Genomic DNA, 19,706 nt, shown 5'->3' with positions numbered 1-19,706 from the left:
AGCAGGGCTGTGCATAGTACAACAAATTTCTTAACTGTGATGCAGTTCTGTGTGTCATGAGTGGCATCTGGTTTAGGGTTCTGTCTGTACTCTGTAGGGTGTGCGGGTGTTGTGGTTGGAAATCTGTATGTTGTAGAGTGTTTCTAGGTGTTTGGGGGCTAGTCTATGTACCATGTGGTGAATCTTTGTGCTGTCAGATGCTTCTAGGTATTTGAGGTAGGCCCTTTTTGCTTTAGTAGTAATGGTGGTGGTTGGGGGATGACAGTAACATATTAACAATTGTAATAGTTCCTATGTGCCAGGCACTGTACTAAGCACTTAATATATCTTAACTCATTTCATACTCACAACTACCCTTTTGAGTAGGTACTAGTGTTATCTGTTTTACAGATGCGCAAACTAAAGAACAGAGAAATATACTTACCCAAGGTGATACAATTAGAAAGGGATGGAACCCAGATTCAAACCCAGGTAGGATGGGTCCAGATGCCTTGCTCTTAACCATTACACAAGCTGTGTATCTGTTGTAGGCCCAAGTCGTAGCCCAATAGTATGGTAAAGCATGTCTGTAAACTATGATGGAGATCTTTGCATCGCAGGGTTATATGTGTACTATATGTCTACACACTTGGGAATGTTTGTGCGCACCGTAGGTTTTCCATTTTCGAGTAAGTCCATGTTGTGATGCAACTCTGGGTATTGTGGAAGCAATCTACAGAGGGTGCCAAAAAAAATCATATACACATTTTAAGAAAGGAAAACTGTATTAAAATTGTAAAACTCAATATATACCGATAAGAAAAGATGAATGCAAGTCACGTTTGACATGTGTCATTAGATTACGGCAAACTACTGCTTCAGCAACGTTGACTAGTGTCCACTTGTATACATTTTTTTGGCACCCCTGGTATGTGTTTACAGACATGCCTGTGAATTGTCATTTGTGTGGGTGTGAATATGATGTGGGGAAAGTCTATGTCCCAAGGGTTTGTCTGTACTCTTAGGGTGAGTCTGTGTTCAGTGGTGTGGGTGTGTGTGTTTGTGTGTGTTTATTGATGGGAGAATCTAGGCATTTTTGGAGGGATTCTGGGCATGGTTGGGTATATCTTATTTATGGGCAGCAATGTGAGCAGTGAAAGCGGCCTATGTGCTTTGAGGTAAACCTGGCAGGTGGAAAGCAATGGTTGCATGCATTTTGGAACATAGGTTTGCACTGTGCCATGACATAAGGAGTGTAGCTTTGAGGAAGTGAATCTATATGGTGAGTGTGTGTTGTGATGCAAATCTGTGCATTCTAAGGGTGGAGTGTTGTGCTATGGGATGTGTTTGTATGGATGGGTTGCATCTATGTTGTGAGATGAGTGAGAGTATTGGGGATTACGTCTGCAACGGTGCTGAGGGGCAGATGAGAACACTTTGGAGGATGATTAGGTATTGCTATGGCATGAGCATGTCTGTTGTGGAACGAGTCTGTCCATCGTAGGGCCAATTTGCCTGCTGTGGTGCAACGTTATGCATTGTGAGGTGTGTCTATTTACTGCAATGTGTCTGAAGAATTTGATGTGTTTTGTTGATATAGAGCCACAGTGTGTGTTGTGTGGGAACTCTGTATGTTTGGTGCAGGTCTGGATATTGTAGGGCCAATGCATGCACCATGCGGCCAGTATCTGCAGTGTGGGAATTATGTTTTTTGGGAAGTGAACTGGTGCATGGAAGGATAAGTTTGTTGTTGCAGTGCAATCCCGTGCATCATGGGGGGATATACGTGCTGTAATGGGTACTATTGCATCTCTGTGCTGTAGGGTGAGCGTGTCTGAGTGCTGTGGGGAGTCCCTGTGCTATGGGTTTAATCTGTGTACCATGGGGTGAGTCCTTGAGCTGTGGGCAAGTCGTGTCTTGGGGGAAGGTTGTGCATCCTAGAGCCAGTCTGCCTGAGGTGGGGAGGGTCTGTGTGCCACAGGGAGGGATTGTGTCCTGTGAAGACAGTTTGTGTTTGTGGGGTGAGTCTACAGGCTTTTTACGGCAAGTCTGTGTGCTGTGGGGCATCTTGGTTTGGGGGACAGGCTGTTTTCTGCGAGGAGAATCTGTGTTATGGGGACACTCTGTGCTATGGGCTTAGTCTGTTTTTGTTGGGTGAGTCTACTCTATTTGAGCAGTGTCTGTGTATGATGGGGCAAATCTGTGTCCTCTTGGGATGGTCTGTGTCATGGAGTATATCTGTCTGTTGCGGCAGTCTGTACCTCTCTGTGTGGGTCTTCCAGCTGAGTCATGAACTGTACTCTGGTGGGAATCTGTTTATTGGACAGTCTGTGTGCCCTGGTGGGAGTCTGTGTTGTGGGTCAAGTCTGTGTGACGTGGGGTGAGGCTGTGTGCCCTGGTGAAGGTCTGTGTGCTCCAGGGAGTGTCTTCATGCCAGATGAGTCTTCAACCTTGGCGGGAGTCTGTCTGTGTGCTGTGGGGTGGAGTCTGTGTGCCCTGGTGAGAGTCCATGTGATATGAGGGGAGTCTTTGTCCTGGGGAAACTCAGCTATGTGTTTAGTTAGTGGGGCATGTGGAGAATCTTTGTGCTGTGGGAAGCCTGTGTGCCACAGGCAGAGCTCGCGTTCTGTGGTAAGAGTTCGTGTGCCGTGGGGAGTACTTGTGCACTGTAGGGTACCTCTGCGTCCTGTAGAGTGAGTCTTTTTGCCTTGAGAGTATCTGTGCTCTTGGGAGACTGTGTTCTGCAGGGTGAGACTGTGTACTCTAAAGAAACTCTGTGGGGTGACTGGTTAGCTCAGTTGGTTAGAGCATGTTGCTGATAACACCAAGGTTGCCAGTTTGATCCCCGCATGGGCCACTGTGAGCTGTGCCCTCCTTAAAAGAGCCAACTATGCCATTGTAGCATGACAGCAATGTGTAACCAATGACCATGGCTGTTCCCCAATAAGGAAAAAAAAAGAGACTCTGTGTGCCAAAGGGCCTGTGTGATATGAGGACAGTCTGTGATGTCAGGATTGTCTGTGTCATGGGTAGGGTTTATGGTAGCGGGAGTCTGTGTCCCTTAGGGGAGATTTTTTTGGCCTTGGGGAGAATATATGTGCCTCTGCTTGAGTCTAAGTGATATGAGAAATGTCTGTATGCTATGGGGCAAGTCATTTTGCCATGATGCTTGCCTGTGTGTCATGGGCAGAGTCTATGTGCTGTAGGGGTAAATATGTGTTTGTGTTATTTAGCCAGTGGACATTAGAGGGTGAGTTTGTACATAGCAGCACGAGTCTGTTTCAGGGTACGTTTCCTTCAATAGCAATAAATAATAATGGTCAACACTTATACAATGGTTACCATTGTCAGACACTGTCCTAAAGGTGCTATTATTATCCCCATTTTACATCTGAGGAAACTGAGGCACAGAGAGATTAATTCGACTATAGTAAGTGGTAGGTTTGAAACCAGGCAGTCTTTTTTCTGTGCTTACATTGTTATGAATCTCCTCGGCGCCCTGGGGGCATCAGTGGCCTCAAACATTGGGAAGACTTCGTAGTCACTGGTAGACATAATGAGGGAAGGTAATTTGGGAGGAAGAAAAAGTAAGTGCCTCAAAGCCTTCCAAAGATGAAAAGAAAATGCAATTTTTTTTTACAATAACAATAGGAATAACAGTTTTTACAATAACGTTCTATTTACAATAACGATGGCAATTTATCCCAGAAACACTGACATCATGACTGCAGAATAACTCCTTCAGCGACTGAGGCTCCCAAGACCCCTCCTTTGCCTCTACTGCCGCATTCTGCCACTGCAGCGGAGAGTAAATGCGCAAGCCCTGGCGATCTTCCGTTGCCAGGGAAACCAGCCTCCAGTTACAAACAAATCACAGCCTAATGCAGCAAGTCAAGAAATGACTGGGGCTGGGGCTGTGAGCCAAAGGAGCCCCTTGCAATACGGGTGGGGAAAGCATCCTCCCACCCATGGCAACATTTTTTCTTTCAGAATCAGTAAAGGCTAGAGGCCAGTTCAGAAGGCAACAGAGAAAGCAGGCTGTGTTGGGTTTGGGAATGGGGGGGTGTCAACAGTGGGTGGCAGGTGATTTTAATAGTCAAATATTTTTGTGAGCAACATTTACCCCATCTCCCACTAAAAGACTCTGTGTTTTATTCTTGAGCCTCCACCTGCAGTGAAAAGAGGTGAACCATTGGGGTGTGTCCCTATCTGTAAGAGATGGTGGCAGTGGTGGCACAGATTGGGACTCACCCTACCGCCTTCAAACCCTTAGATCAGAATACTGCCAGCAACAGGCTGGCAAACATTATTTATTTCTGCTCCTCATACATTTTTACATATATCCCTCTTATACCATTCTAGAAAACTCCAGGAACTGAGTCCAGACAGCTTTAATTCTCCGAGTACCTGAGGAGTAGAAAAAGAGGTTGAAGGAAGAAATTTAGGAGTAACACTAACCCTGGGGTGGGGGAGGGGAGGGGGAGTATTTTTTGAACACACAATTAGAATGTCAGGTGTGTCCACGAAGAATAGCACATCTGGAACAGTCGTTTTATATATTGGAATTCACTAAATTTTAATTTGTAAAAAAAAATCTCATAACAATTTTAAATAGCTAACATTTTAAAATCCTGTTTGAAAACCACTGTTCTAAACTGCATGTGCCTAGAATTCTTGAAGGACATAAGCATGAACATGATGCTTTAGAATGCTTCCAGAAGCTGCAAGAAGGTAGGGGTACTATTGTGGAATGTAACCATCTTAGGTAGAGAGAAAATGGCTGACCTGTGGAAAGCTACACTCTATACAATGAGAGAACAGTTGTTGCCATTTCAAATCAGTGGAGGAAGGTTGGATTATTCAATAAATGATGCTGAAACAATTGGTGACCTATTTGGAAAAAAAATAAAATTAGACCCTACTTCATACCATATACCAAAAGGAATTCCAGATGATTAGAGATAATTGTAAAAAATGAAGCAATGAAATGACTAGGGAAAAAATACAAGTGAATATATTCATCAAAGGAAAGAAATATCACAAAATCAAAAATTGATAGCTGTGGATATTTAAAAATGTAAAGCTGTGGCATATAAAGATAACTCCAACAAGAATGATAAAAAAATCAACAGGCAAACAACAACTGGAAAATAACATTTTTACCACATATGACAAATAAATTAGGCGATATATATGGGGTTGGAGGTTGGGGGGAGAAACCGTAAACTGCGTCATACCATTTGATCCAGGAATTCCACGCCTACAAATTTTTCCTAGGGGAAAAAAAACAGAAAAACACACAGAGATTTATATGGAAAGATATTCTTTGAATTATAATAGCAAAAATTGCACATACAAACAAACATTCAATAATTGGACATTTAGTGTGACACCTATATGATTGAAAATCATGCCTCCACAAAACATCACATTTCTTGTGGAATATTAAAAAATATGGGAAACTTCTCCCAATAGGTTGTTTAAGAGCTAAAACAGGTTGAAAACTATATGTAAATCTGATCTTCATTTTATATACAAATATATATTTCTATGCATTTATTTGCCTGTATTTAGAGAAGAGAGATTGACAGTTATTATGTTAATAGTAATCATCTCTAGGTTATGGAATTCTGGGTAATTTTTATAGTCATCTTTAAATTTTTCCAAATTTTCTACACTGATATGATCTTTTATATAATTAAAGGAAAAAGACAGCCTTTTAAACAAGATATTTTAATAAGTGTTATATAATCGGTGGGAGCACAGAAAAGAAATTCTTGGAATAAAAAGCAAAGACTAAATGTACCAATGTATACCCATGGAGGGTCAAGCAAAACAAACTCAGTATGTAGTACATAAAGATTACGGAATTATTTGCATGCTAGTAGGTACAGAATTTCTTATACAAGATGGACTCCTGGAAAATTTTCTTCAGTACACCAGAGAATAGTCACATGTCCCTGGATGCGTCAGTCATTCTCTTTGCCGCAGTGCTCTGTTCAACACCCCCTCCCTTTGCCTTCAACATGTTCTGCCCCCTTCCCCCCTGCAAAACATGCTGCCAGCAGACATTTTCAGCCTGAAAAAATGGTCCATCTTGTGGACTTTCTTTTAAGCATTTTCAATCTTAGTTTTCTTTCTGGATTCTATTTTATCATCTAGCTCAAAAATATACCTATCTTTTTTTCTCCTTTCTTCCTGCTGAAGTGTGAAAACAATCTGAATTTCAAAGAAATGAAAAACCATGACTTTAGATATGTTTTCCTTTTTTCTTGCAGAAATAGATCTACAAAAGCAATTTCCAGGTAAAAGGACACGCAAAAGCTTACACATTTGCAGAAAACAAACAGAAAAGCTTTGTTGATAGGAATCTCTGCTATCCTTCTCACATCCCTTTTCAAAGAAAGAAACACTGAGAATATTCTTTCTTTACTGCACAAATTGATGTCCACAAATACAAATGATTTTCAAGATAAAGGCACAGTCACAGTATTACTTTTTTCATGATTTTTCATCCTAAAACCAATTCTTGATCTTTCCCACTCAACACACGTTCATCTCTAACATGAAGTAATTAATGTGCACATCATAGGCTGCCCTCATTCTCAGTTTCTCTCCTGTACAGACATCCAGTCACATGATTTTCTTAATTTCAAAAAATGAGGAATGGTATCATTTACCCTATTACAAAACAACATTTTTTTCCTCATGCTGTCTTCACACTGTGAAAGGAAACCAGAATTGAGAATATCTTGAATCGTAACCCGTTTCATCACGTCTAATGCAAACATCGTAAAGCTGAGATACCATTCTGAATGCAATTTGTCATTTTAGTGACATCTTCGTCAACTCTTATTTGGGGAAATATCTTACCAGACACATAAGGGTGAAGATTCTATATTTTCTTCCAGCAACTCATTCACCATTTAAGAAACAAGCTTTGAACTAGAAAAGTGGCTGTGAAATATTTAGAATTGAATCCATTTTCCCAGTGCCGCTGATTCGAATCAGAAATTCCTATACAGTTCTGTATTATCGTATTCCATCAAAATATGTCACTTGCTTTAGAAGGCGTATTTGGGATATCTATTTTACAAAATATTTCTCAGCTACTTACCAGCAGCACGCGTTGTGCATCTGGACCAGTTCTGAGTTTGTCGCAGTGAAGGGGTGGGGGGAAAGCAGCAGCAGCCACTTGAAAATGGGCTGTGCTCTGCAGAAGGGATAAGCGCTATGGAAAGAAATGAAATGCCTTGGGATTAGCCTCAAAATTCCTCCCAAAACAGAAAATCATATTAAGCATTACATGTTAAAAAGTACATGCTCATCAAAGGACAAATTTTAACAGCTAAACCCTTGATCTAAAATGCACTTAAATGGCCTTGATTTCCAGTGGAACCCCTACAATGCCATGGGTTTTTGGCTCTCCCGTCTCCTAGCAACTGTCTCATTAAGGTTTTTTTGTTGTGTTTTTTTTTCTGCAGTGGTCCTACTAGGCATCAGACAAGGTCTAGTCTCTGGTAGTAAGCATTACCATTTTGTTGTTCAATATGTGCTTCTCCCAGGTGAGTGATAAGGAGAGTCAAGCAGTCAATAACAAGTTCTCCAGAAGATTTTGGTTTCCAATAACATTCCATCCAAAGAACATAAATTGTTCTTGTCCCTGCCCTTGGTGCAATACGGCCATTAGACTCTTGACCTAAAGATGAGCCTCTAGCAAAAGATGCCTAACCCCTTCTGTAATCCCCAAATTACACAATATCTCACAAGTAGAAATCTAGGTCCTAAATCAGTGTTGTGATCCACTGTGCTCAGTGAAGAAAAAAAAATAATAATGCACGGAATTCATCTGTATTTTTATCCCTGTCACCATGACCCTTACCCATCAGCATGGCTACTGAAGATATATGTCATAAAAACAGTGGATGAAATATAACCAGATAAAAAACAACCCATTCATCTATAATTATTGACATGGAAAATATTGACTATATGTTAAGGAAATAAGAGCAGGTTCCTATACAGTATGCATAATATGATCACGTTTATATCTTATTTGGATAGGAATGAATTTACAAAAAGAGATCTGGAAGGATATGTACCAAAATGTTAAGAGAGATTATGTCTGGGCTTTCTATGCATAGTAGAATTTGAGTGGAGTTCAAATTATTTTTCATTTTGATTATTTAATAACTTTCTGCAATTAACATATATCCCTTAGGTTATCAAAAGAGAACCATGTACAACAATGTGAATGTACTTACAGCCACTACACCATACACCTAAAATAGTTAAAATTATAAATGTTATGTTCTGTATATTTTACTGTAATAAAAAGAAGAGTGAGAACCATTCATTTACCCAAAAAACATGTATTGAGTCTCACCACATTCAAAATCTGTACTGGGGGCAGAGATTAAAAAAATAAATAAAACACAGTCCCTTCCTCTTTGAAAAGTTCATTATCTAACCAACAACTACTCCCAAAATTTCTTTCTTTTTTAAAATTAGTTTATTGGGGTGACAGTTGTTAGTCAAGTTACATAGGTTTCAGGTGTACAATTCTGTAATACACCATCTATATATCACATTGTGTGTTCAATATGGGTTTTTATCATAGATGACATATAGCATTGTTGCATTTAGAAATACAGGTATTTTGCTAACATCCTTTTTTTTATAATTTCAGCAATTTTGGGTAACATTTATAATTAGGATCGTTACATTGTCTGCCTAAAAATATTGGACTTCCAGTGGGTGGAAGAAGTAAAGAAATAAATATTAAATTTTAATATGTAAATATATATGTGCATTTGTATACTTGTATAGAATTGTCATATTTGAAAAAGGCGGGACAAGGAAACTGTTCTAGATCACAGAAGATTAAAGAGATATGACAAAAAAAAGACATCATGTACAATGTGTGATCTTTGATTGGATCCTGAATAGAAAATAAAACAGCTATAAAAGATATTTTGGGAACAATTGGTACATTTGAATATAAATTAGATATTAGATAATATTAGATCAATGTAATAGTTGTTTGGTATGATAATACAGAATGATGAACTTGTTCTCATGAGACAAATGTAGCAATATGTTAATAATTGGTAAATCTGCGTTAAGTATATATAGATGTTTACTGTGTTATTCTTTGATCTAAATTTCAGAAAAATTAAGAAAATACTTTAATGAAAATAATTATTGCACAATAATTATATTTAAAGTTAAAATTTTTATATGTTTTGGAATGAATGACAATTAGATTTGCAATCCCTCAGAGCTTTCCATAAATTGGATGATACATATTTGTCATGCGCCATCTAGTGGCGGAATCCTGATTTACTACGACCGAAACATTTCTAAAGAACACAATTTGACAATTTACCCATTAGATATTACTATAATTTGATTGTAACAAATAAGTAAAAATAAAGGTATTTCTTATTACTGTATGTCATAGAGTTAAAAGGTTCCCTTAAATTTCAGTATTTATTTTTGGTTATAGTGGAATGCTCAGGTGTCCTAACAACATGGCACGTGTCCACGCAGACCCCATAGGCAAAGCTCAAATGCAAATTCACATCAATCTGTGAATAAAATATCCTGTGAGTCTCCTTGGAACATGGCAAGACAATCAATCTTGTGAGGGCTGTTTTTCTCCACCTCCCTATCTTCTGGGGGGCTGCCAGGAGGCAGCGCCTCATCCACATCCCTCATTCTGGTGAGGCATGGGACTTTCCGTCTTGCTGCTTCCCTTAGGGTACAACTTCCGGTTATAAAACCAGCTAGATAGAATATGGAAACAGTTCCTCCATAATAGAGTGACTCACTGCTCATGTCATCTGTCATCTTGTCCCTGTGATTAATTTTCATCCTGTGGGACCAAGGATGTGAAGAGCTGACACCTTGCTGATCTTCTGAGCTCGCTTTTGCTGTCCTTCTAAGTAATAGACAGTTTGCATCCGTTTGGCTCATTGTCTCCTTACCAACTGAATGATATGGCAGAGTAGCATCCCAAACCTAGCCGCTCCTGTGGATTAGAGACTTCGCCATTGCTTGGCAAAAAGTATCTGCAAATGTGTGTGTGTGTGTGTGTGTGTGTGTGTGTGTGTGTGTACACACAAAAAGAGGGAGAGTGCACAAACTTCTTATATTCTGGTGAAATTTGAAAGCTTTCTTTTTAAAATTGGAAACAAGAGGGGTGTTGTTGCTTTTTTAACTTCTATTCAACATTGTGCCAGGGTGGGGGTGAGGTGGAAGGCAGTGGCCAGTGTAGTATAATTACATAAAGCAGTCAAAGGAATAAAGAGTAACATGATGAGATTAACACAGCCACCCAAGTAACAACTTAGTCATAAGTAAAGGAGTAACAAATCATGAAGATAAAACTATATGGCTTCACTGTGAGTCCAACACATTGCTTCAAACCAAATAAGTAGCGTTGGCTCTCAGCAAACACCCCTTTTCCCTCCCAGCCATCCCAGTGCAGTGGCTCTTGATTTGACTTGCCTGCTTAGTCACCTCATGGAAAATTTCAGTCCCACTCAGGAGCCAACCTGAAAACGTTCCCAATGGGCATCAAAACATCATCATCATCATCATCATCATCATCATCATCATCACTGCAACGCATCAAATATATGAAAATCAAAACTAACCCCCCAAATCATTGGTTACCACTGGTAACAATCCCTTATTCTGAAAATTGGAAATATTGAAGCATTTATCTTAACTCTTCTGTGCAGACCGTATTTCAACATGATCAAGTAGCTAATAAGGGGAAGCTCTTTTTTTTCTTTTTAAAAAAATTTCCAGCTAATAAATACAGAAGGAATGAGAGAATTGGGGGGAAGAGGGAATCACCATTTTGCAACTCTCAGCAAAACAATGAATCTAAGCAACAATCTTCAACAGCTGCCAAAACCATTTAGTGAACGATTAATGAGAAACTTTTTTTTAATACAATCTTTTTTTTTTTAATTGGGGAACAGTTTGTTTTTCCAGGACCCATCAGCTCCAAGTCAAGTAGTTGTTTCAATCTAGTTGTGGAGGGCGCAGCTCAGTGGCCCACGTGGGGATCGAACTGGCAACCTTGGTGTTATGAGCACTGCGCTCTAAGCAACTGAGCCAACCGGCCGCCCCTGAGGAACTTTTTAAACAACAGAAATAACTTCCCAGGCCCAATCTCCCCAATATCTTTTATAATGGTCGGATAATTGTTTTATTAAGTCTGGGAAAGTGTAACAGGAGAAGAGAAAATTATAGCTCTATCTTGTGTTCTAGAATTCCACCATTTCCAAACAAGATGTTAATATTTTTATTGGTGAGTTCTAGAAAGGATATTTATACCAAAGGAGGGACTCTATTCTAGGCCTGGCCTAAATTATTCCCTGATTTAAATGTAATCCAATCGAAATGTTTGAAATAAAATAAACTGTTTAGGAAGGATCCTTGAGATATTACATTGTTTTGTACATCTGAAACTAATTTTTTTTAAAAAAGAGGAAATCCAACAGGATCAATATGTAAATGGAGAAAAGTTTAACCTCTCTAGGAAATGAAGAAATGGCAAATAAAACAACAAGAAACCATATTACTCTTGGCAAATGAATAAAGAGCTGAAAAGTTTTTAAAAAAAGGAAGATTGAGGAAATAAGCTCCCATGTTTACATATGTAAATTGATTTGAAAGCCAAGTTGAATTTAGTTGTCTGGAGTGTTTCGAAGCATCATTCTTGAACTGCTAACAACAGTTATGCCCCCTGACACAGGGCTGTTCTGGCACAAAAATTGAACTTGGTGACATTGAACAGAACACAGTCAAGGAATAAAACCATCCTTTAAAAAAAAAAGATGGAAACAAGGGATTGTGGACTGTTCAGGCAGGTCATCAGTGCTACTGATGCGAGACCCTTGGGACTTTGGAGGTGATCCCTGGACCCACATTTGGGACAAGGAAGAGAGCACCACTGAGCCACAGGCGCACTAACAGACTCAATAACAGAGCCATGCTTGCCACTCTTGCAGCAAGGGACAATACTCAGGGGAAAACAGGAACCAGTCTCTGGGGAAGGACTTAGCAGAATGGGAACCACATTCCACTGAGGCTGTATCCGGAGCTGTTGACATTCCCATGCCTGGTACTGCTACAAAAAAAATGGCTCTAATTTCTTTTAAATCAGGAGATAAAAGAGAAGATGATGGTGTTTGCAACCGAATACCTAGGAAACCTGAGAGTATAGTGCATTTACCCACTTTTCTTTGCATAAAAGGAAGGTCAATTGAATTTTCCAGCCATTTGTATGTATCAGAACACAGCCTCTAGCATGGGTCCAGCATAAATAAAATCACAGATCACTTAGGAAGCGCAACTCTTCTGCTGAGAATTTGGACAAAAGTGAATTCTATCTGAATTCAAAGGCTTTTGTTATAAAGAGAAGAAAAGGCCCAGAATTGGAGCTTATTGTTAAACTGTCTAGAAGCACTAATGACTAAAAACGAAGGAGAAAGAAAGACAGCACAAATGAGCAAGTGACTAATGAGAATTAGTGTGAACCTGAGATGGCTTTTTTTGGTCTGTCCTTCTCCAGATCAAACATCAGAATTTCATAAGCTGTTTCTCATATGATAGAAGTTTTTCAGAATTTTTCACTGTTTTGAATATTGTCCTCTGGAGATGTTTAAGTGTGTCTTTTCAAAGGTGGTACTACAAATGCATCACAATAGTTCAGGTTTTTCCCAAAGCACACAGAGAAGACTAGTGTTGTTATTTCTGATAATCAAAAATACTTCTGGGGGCTGACCAAGTGGCTCAGTTGGTTAAGAGCACGAGCTCTGAGCAACACGGTTGCCGGTTTGATTCCCACATGGGTCAGTGAGCTGCGCCTGAGCTGAGCTGTCGCTGAGCTGCCAGCAGGTGGCAGGATGGCTCAGCTGGTGAGAGCACCTGCTCCTAACAACAAGGTTGCTGGTTCGACTCTCACATGGGCTGGTGGGCTATGCTCCCTGCAACTAAGATTGAACATGGCACCTTGAGCTGAGCAGCCACGAGCTGCCAATGGGCAGCCGGATGGCAACTGGACTTGGAATTGAGCTAGTTGCACCCTCCACAACTAAGACTGAAGAACAACAACTTGACTGTTCCCCTTCCCCAATTCCCCAACATTGTTCCCCTCCCCCAATTCCCCAATAAAATCTTTAAAAAAATACTTCTGGACACTCTGGAGCAAAGCACGGAGGAGAGGGGAAAGCCAAATATTGTACTAGGTGCTGTGGGTAAACATTGAGACAGACAGACAAGGTCCATGCCTTACAAAGAGCATACAAGGGGTGACCAGTTAGCTCAGTTGGTTGGTTAGAGCTTAGTGCCAATAACACCAAGATTGCCAGTTCGAACCCTGCATGGGCCACTGTGAGCTGCGCCATCCCTAAAAGAGTCAACTATGCCATTGTAGCATGAAAGCAATGTGTAACCAATGACCATGGCTGCTCCTCAATAAAGTTAAAAAAAAACAGCTTACGAGTTTAACAAAGAAGACAAACCAATTCAAGAAATCAAACAAATAATAAGAATGGAAGATAGTGATGAATGCTACAATGAAAATAAACAGAGTAATATGATAGCATATCTGGGTGGTCAAGAAAAGCCACCCTGAGAGAGTGCCATTTGCAGTGAGACCTAAGGGACAAAGTGTAGGCCCAGAAACTATGTGGATGCGCTTCCTGGGCTGAGAGAACAGCTTGTGCAGAGGTCCTAAGAATGAATGAGCCTGACACGTCCAGGGACGAAAAGATGAAAAACTATAGGAGATAAGGCCAAAATCAACTGTAACTGAAAAATGAATGGAAAAATAAAATTAAAAATAATTTTTAAAACAGGAAGATAAGGGTCAGATCATTAGACATGTGAATAAACTTGGATATCTAATTGCAATGGAAAGCTATTGCAGGGTCTTAAGCAGGTAAATTACATGATATGACTTATGAGCAAAACTGAGGTTTCTCTGAAGAAGAAGAAATTCTGCCTGTGGACTGCAGTGTCAGCTCCTGCCCAAGAAAGCAAACTGGAGGTGGGTTGCCATGGGCTACCGTGTGTAGCCAGCGTGAGCGGCCAGCAGCCGCTGTGAGTAGCCGTCCAGAAGCCGGCGACTGATCTGCCTCGCCCGGGAAGAGCGCAATGATAATGCCAACATGGGCCAGTGAAGCAACGTCCTCCACAACTAGACTGAAGAACAAAACGACAGCAAGTTGTCTGTTCCCCTTCCCCCAATTCCCCAGCACTGTTCCCATCCCCCCAATTCCCCAATAAAAATCTTTAAAAAAAAAAAGAAAGAAAGAAAGCCGGCCAGTATGTCCTACAGATTTCAGACTCGTCAAGCCCATCTCCACAGTTATGTGAGCCAATTCCTTGATATCATATCTATGATATCACATGTATGTAAATATACAGAGGGTGTCAAAACATGTATACACATTTTAAGAAAGGAAAACTGTATTAAAATTGTAATACTCAATATATACCAATAACAAAAGATGAATACAAGTGATGTTTGACTTCTGCAATGATAAGACGTGCTCAAAGTGGTTCCCATCAGCATCCAGACAATTCTGATTACGGTGAACTACTGCTTGAGCAACATTGACCAAAGCTTCCACTCATACACATATTTTTGGCATATATATCTACCCCCAGTATAGGTAGATATATAGATGATATATATTTGATATCATATATATACATTATATCTCCTGGTTTTGTTTCTCTGGTAGAATCCTGACTTATATACTGATTACAGTACCAGTGCCTATGGGGAGGATGACAGTCCAAAACTAAGTCAAAAGAGACCAAACAGCAGAGTCAGTCCAGGTCCAAAGACAAACCAATGTGGAAAGAAGGAGTCAGAGATGTAACTCTGAGAATTCAGGGCAGAGACAGCGTGAGGACCAAAGCCTCACATGGGTCATTCACAGTCAGAGAATCACGGGAGGGAGACAGGAATGGGTGTTATAGGAATAAAGCGAAAGCTTGCCATAATCAACTGCATAGGGCTATCAGGTAGATTCTATACTGATCACTTGCACAGTATTCATAAAGGATGGCTGACCTTTGGTGCTCTCACATAGGGCAGATATAACCCCATGTCTCATCCTGGGTTTTGGAAGGATCTAAAGACGTACTGACTCACTTTCTCCTAAGTGGCTGTGCAAGAGGGGTTGACTGAAACTGCCTTGTGTATAATGAGAACTTCTGGATGGGGCAAGGACAAGGGCAAGGGCCAAACAACCTCCTTGTATGCTGTCCACTTTTCATTCTCATTTTCACATTTTGGAGCCATTCAATTTGTCTCCATAAAAGAAACTCTGGGAGGCAGCCACTTGGGTTTAGATCTCTGAATAGCACCCAAGAGGTTAGAGGTGTATTGAGTTGTTGATTTATTATAGATGTAGATAGTACACTGTTCTGTGAAATTTACACAGCTTATCCTATTTAACCATCACAATAACCTTATACAAGCAGTACTATTTTTTACCCCCATTTTACAGATGAGGAAACTGAGGCTCGGAGAGCAAGTAGCTTGCTCAAGGTCAACAATTAGTAGGTAAGGGAGCAGGATTGGAATCCAGGAATTTTGATCAGAGAATCCCTTCTCTTTACATTTTACTGCCTCCTCTATTTGACTCTTGTGATGTGTGTCATCCAGAATTATGATTGATATCTGTCTGCCTTCTGTTACTAAACTACAATCTCCCTGAGGGCAGGGATCTAGTCTCATTCACCCCTACATCAATGGATCCTAAGCAACCCTCTAGGCCCACCCCTTCATTCTCTTAGTCACCCTATTGGCTGGCTTAATTCTATGAAGTAATCCCATTATGGTGATGTATGCTGACCTCCTGTTAGTGGCTCCATTCCAGAATCCTGAAGGGAGCAGAGCATCTAAGTTCAAAGGAAAGAGAAAGGGCAGATAACTGGACTACAATTAAACTTTTTTTTTATCCATATGATAAAAGGAGTAAAAACATTTCAATAATGGGTAAAATTTCAAAGTTCATTCACCTTTATATTTTTGTGTTTTTAGTGGAATGCCAGCTTAGCTTACACTTACCTTATTCTGGTGAGTGAAAATCAACTGGGCAATTCATGGGCTTAAAAAGTAACAGAGCCACTGGGGAAGTAAAATTATATCTTAGGCAATATTATTTCCCAGTTATAAGTTTCCAAGATAGTAATCACAAATGTCTTATAGCACCATTAAAATCCAACTGGTCACTAACCACACCAAATGAAAAAAATGAAGACCATCAAGATAATGAATATCTGTCAACATACTCAGGTAAATCAATCCAATATTCACATTCAGTGAGATTACAGTTATTTCAAAAGAAAATATAGGTGAGGGCTTCCTTCATATGGTATGTAATTCTGTCATTGCCTCTGTATTGGTTATCATCATTATCCATAATAATTAGATGAGCCTTTGCTCAAAAATTAAATACTATAATCTTCCATGTCTTTAAGCTGAACATCCCCTGTAGGGATCGCTGCTTTACCTTCTTTCATTTTTTTTGGTTGGTACGCAGAAAATCCTCATTCCTAACCATATCATATGAACATGGCTGTATGACTTTGTCATTTCATGCACGTGTTTTGGTGGTAGAGCATATTAGTCTGGACACAGATGATTTGCAAGTATACAGCTTTCTTTAAAGTCACTTGTCTTTTGTTTTGCTTGTTTGTTTGAATGCTAGTGGGAGTTCTGTTTATCTCAGAAGACAGGAATCAACACCTGATAATCTGTAAAATCAGAAAGTGAATATTTGTTGGACATGTACAGTATGCAAAAGGATTCCATTTCTTACAAAGTAAATAATATCTACATAATATAATAATATTTAATTAGTGTTAGTCTTGCTCTCTCCCTGACACAGTTTTTTGTCTTCTGGTGAAGGGGTTTCCTAACGCGTACTCCAACAAAGCTGACCAGAAACCAAATGAATCTATTCTTTATGTTCCATGTTAATGACGGCAAACATTTGATGTGAATAGTTCCTCATAAGTTTGAACATATAATAAAATTATTCTACTGGACATGAAGTGCATTACATTAATTTTATAACTTTTAACATTTTAGCTATAGGAAAACTACATTTTAGAATCCTTGTATAATTAATTCCAAGTTATTTCCTTATCTCCCTAAATGTATTTCTATCTGTCATCTCCCTCTGATCTCCTGCCACAGCCTTCTAACTGGGAGCCCTACCTCCAGTCATTCTATACAATTCTTGGGACATCAGGGGAAGGAGAGGACCTGGGACAGCGGGTGAGAACCCACAGCCATTGCCAGGGACATTGTGCAGCATGACTACAGAGGGAACCAACATGGCTGCCACCAGCTTACACAGCACTTTCATGCAAATCAGAGAAAGGTGTCCCCTCAGGACAGATGAATTAAAAAAAGAAGCCTCTCTGGGTGGCTGGTTAGCTCAGGTGGTTACAGCGCAGGCTCATAACACCAAGGTTGCCGGTTCAATTCCCACATGGGCCAAGGAGCTGTGCCTTCCACAACTAGATTGAAGACAACTACTTGAGTTGGAGTTAATGGGTCCTGGAAAAACACACTGTTCCCCAATAAAATTTCTTAAAAAATTAGAAAACAAAAAGAGAAGCCCCTCTGTGTTAGCAAATTAGTAGACCCCCCACCCCTTTGGTTGGGCATACTGGAAATGAGAACCCACTCTGGGCTTACCCAGCCCTGTGGGCCTGTGACATAGCATAAAGAACACAGGCTGATGTTCAGGCCTTACTGTCCACTCTCACCCACCAGGTACTTATATGCAGCATACAAATTACACAATTATACACAGCAGTCCTGTGAGCAACACTTCTGGCAGGTTTTTCTCTGCCTTGGCTTTCTCTCCTGGAACCCTATAAGACTATTGGATTCAGAGTTCTATGAGCCAGAAAGCTACTTTCTGCAGCTCTCTTTCCTCCTGGAAAGTGTCCTTTCTATTTTGCATGTTTGCTAAATGCCTGCTATGAGCAAGCCACTGCTCCTCACTCATCCTCGTCCATCACAAACACACGAGTTGATTTCTCTTCTTTTTTAAAAAAAGATTTTATTGGGGAATTGGGGGAAGGGAACAATGTTGGGGAATTGGGGAAGGGGACCAGCCGAGTTGTTGTTCTTCAATCTTCGTTGTGGAGGGCATCAGTCGCCATCTGGCTGCCCGTTCGGCAGATCATGGCCTCTAAGCTCAAGGTGCTGTGTTCAGTCTTAGTTGCAGGTGGGCGTAGCCACCATCCCATGGAGAAGCCGAACCAGCAGCCTTGTTGTTAAGAGCGCACGCTCTATCCACTAAGCCATCCGGGTGGCAGCTCAACTCAAGGTGCCGAGTTCAGTCTTAATTGCAGGTGGGCATAGCCCACCATCGAACAGGCAATCTTGTTGTTACACCAGCTGAGCCATCCTTCCACCTGTTGGCAGCTCAACGACAGCTCAGCTCTGGTGCAGCATCACTGGTCCATGTGGGAATCGAACTGGCGGCTCTGAAAGAAAGTAGAATAGTTTACCTTATAATATTGAGAGTTAGTTCCCTGGAAAAATCCAATTTTCTCCTTTAACTTTTGACTCTTAGTCACATGAAAGGATGTTTCCCTCATGCATGGTAAGAGATATACAAATTAAAAATACACCAAAATATGGGTTTTCAACTATCATACTGAAAGAGAACAAAATGTTTGATAACATATTGTGTTAGCAAAGGAACAGGGAAACAGATAAACTCTTGCAGTAGGCCCCTCTTTATCTATGGGGGATATGTTCCAAGACTCCCAGTGGATATCTGAATCTGCAGATAATGCCAAACCCTATAGATACTATGTTTTTCCCTATACATTCGCACCTATGATAAAGTTTAATTTATAAATTAGGCACAGTAAGAAATTAACAACAATAACTAATAATAAAATAGAACAATTATAACAATATACTGCAATAAAATTAATGTGAATGTGGTCTCTCTTTCTCTGATAACTGATCTGATAATGGAGACAACTATGAAATGACTAACGGGCAGGAACGAACGTATACAGTAGCGACACTGGACAAATGGATGATTCACGTCCTGGGTGAGATGGAGTGGGATGATGTGAGATTTCATCATGCTACTCAGAACAGTGTGCAATTTAAAACTTATAAATTGTTTATTTCTAGAATTTTTCATTTTAGATTTCATTTAATATTTTTTGACAGTGGTTGACCATGGATAACTAAAAAATAGACTATTCCATTCTCCCCAGTCCATTTACTTTCCCATTCTCCTAGAAGACTATCACATGTATTTTCCTCTCTTCTCAAATCCTGAACATATTTTCCCACAGCCTCACACTTAGTGGATGGTCTTGTTTCTTCTTTCACTGAGAAAATACAAGGGGTCAAAAGAGAACTTCCAGGGCCGGCCGAGTGGCGTGTTGGTTAAGAGCTGGTTTGGGACACCAGAGGGCCCTGGTTTGGATCCCACATATGAGGGCGAGTGACACTGCCCTCTACAGCTGAGATGCTGAACAACAGCTCAACCTGGAGCTGGGCTGCCGTGAGTCGCTGGTGACAGCGCAGGCTGCAGCCCCTGCGGCAGTGGGTTGCCATGGGCTACCATGTGTAGCCAGCAGCCAGTGTGAGCGGCCAGCAGCTGCTGTGAGCAGCTGTCCAGAAGCCGGCAACCGAT

The 19,706-nt window shown here is 40.4% G+C and overlaps 1 long non-coding RNA gene across 11 annotated transcripts in view; it reads right to left on the bottom strand.

Moving 5' to 3' along the window:
- LOC109375174 (uncharacterized) overlaps positions 1-7,166 on the bottom strand; it is a 52,388-nt gene extending 45,222 nt beyond the window's left edge. For 3 of the 11 annotated variants that reach the window (XR_002122518.1, XR_002122524.1, XR_002122528.1), the window contains exons 1-3: positions 7,097-7,166; positions 3,455-5,252; positions 425-712 (exon numbers count right to left, since the gene is read on the bottom strand). This is a non-coding gene — a long non-coding RNA (uncharacterized LOC109375174). Of the gene's footprint in view, positions 1-424; positions 713-3,454; positions 5,253-6,852; positions 6,987-7,096 lie in introns of those variants that run through there. The other 8 variants (XR_002122523.1, XR_002122526.1, XR_002122520.1 and 5 more) reach the window with 8 other exon arrangements.
- Between the last annotated feature and the right edge of the window lie 12,540 nt (positions 7,167-19,706).

The sequence above is a fragment of the Hipposideros armiger genome, unplaced genomic scaffold (assembly GCF_001890085.2).
Source record: "Hipposideros armiger isolate ML-2016 unplaced genomic scaffold, ASM189008v1 scaffold_908, whole genome shotgun sequence".
NCBI lineage: Eukaryota > Metazoa > Chordata > Mammalia > Chiroptera > Hipposideridae > Hipposideros > Hipposideros armiger.
The sequence above is the reverse complement of the archived record's forward strand: the minus strand, read 5'-3'. Positions and strand labels throughout refer to the sequence as shown.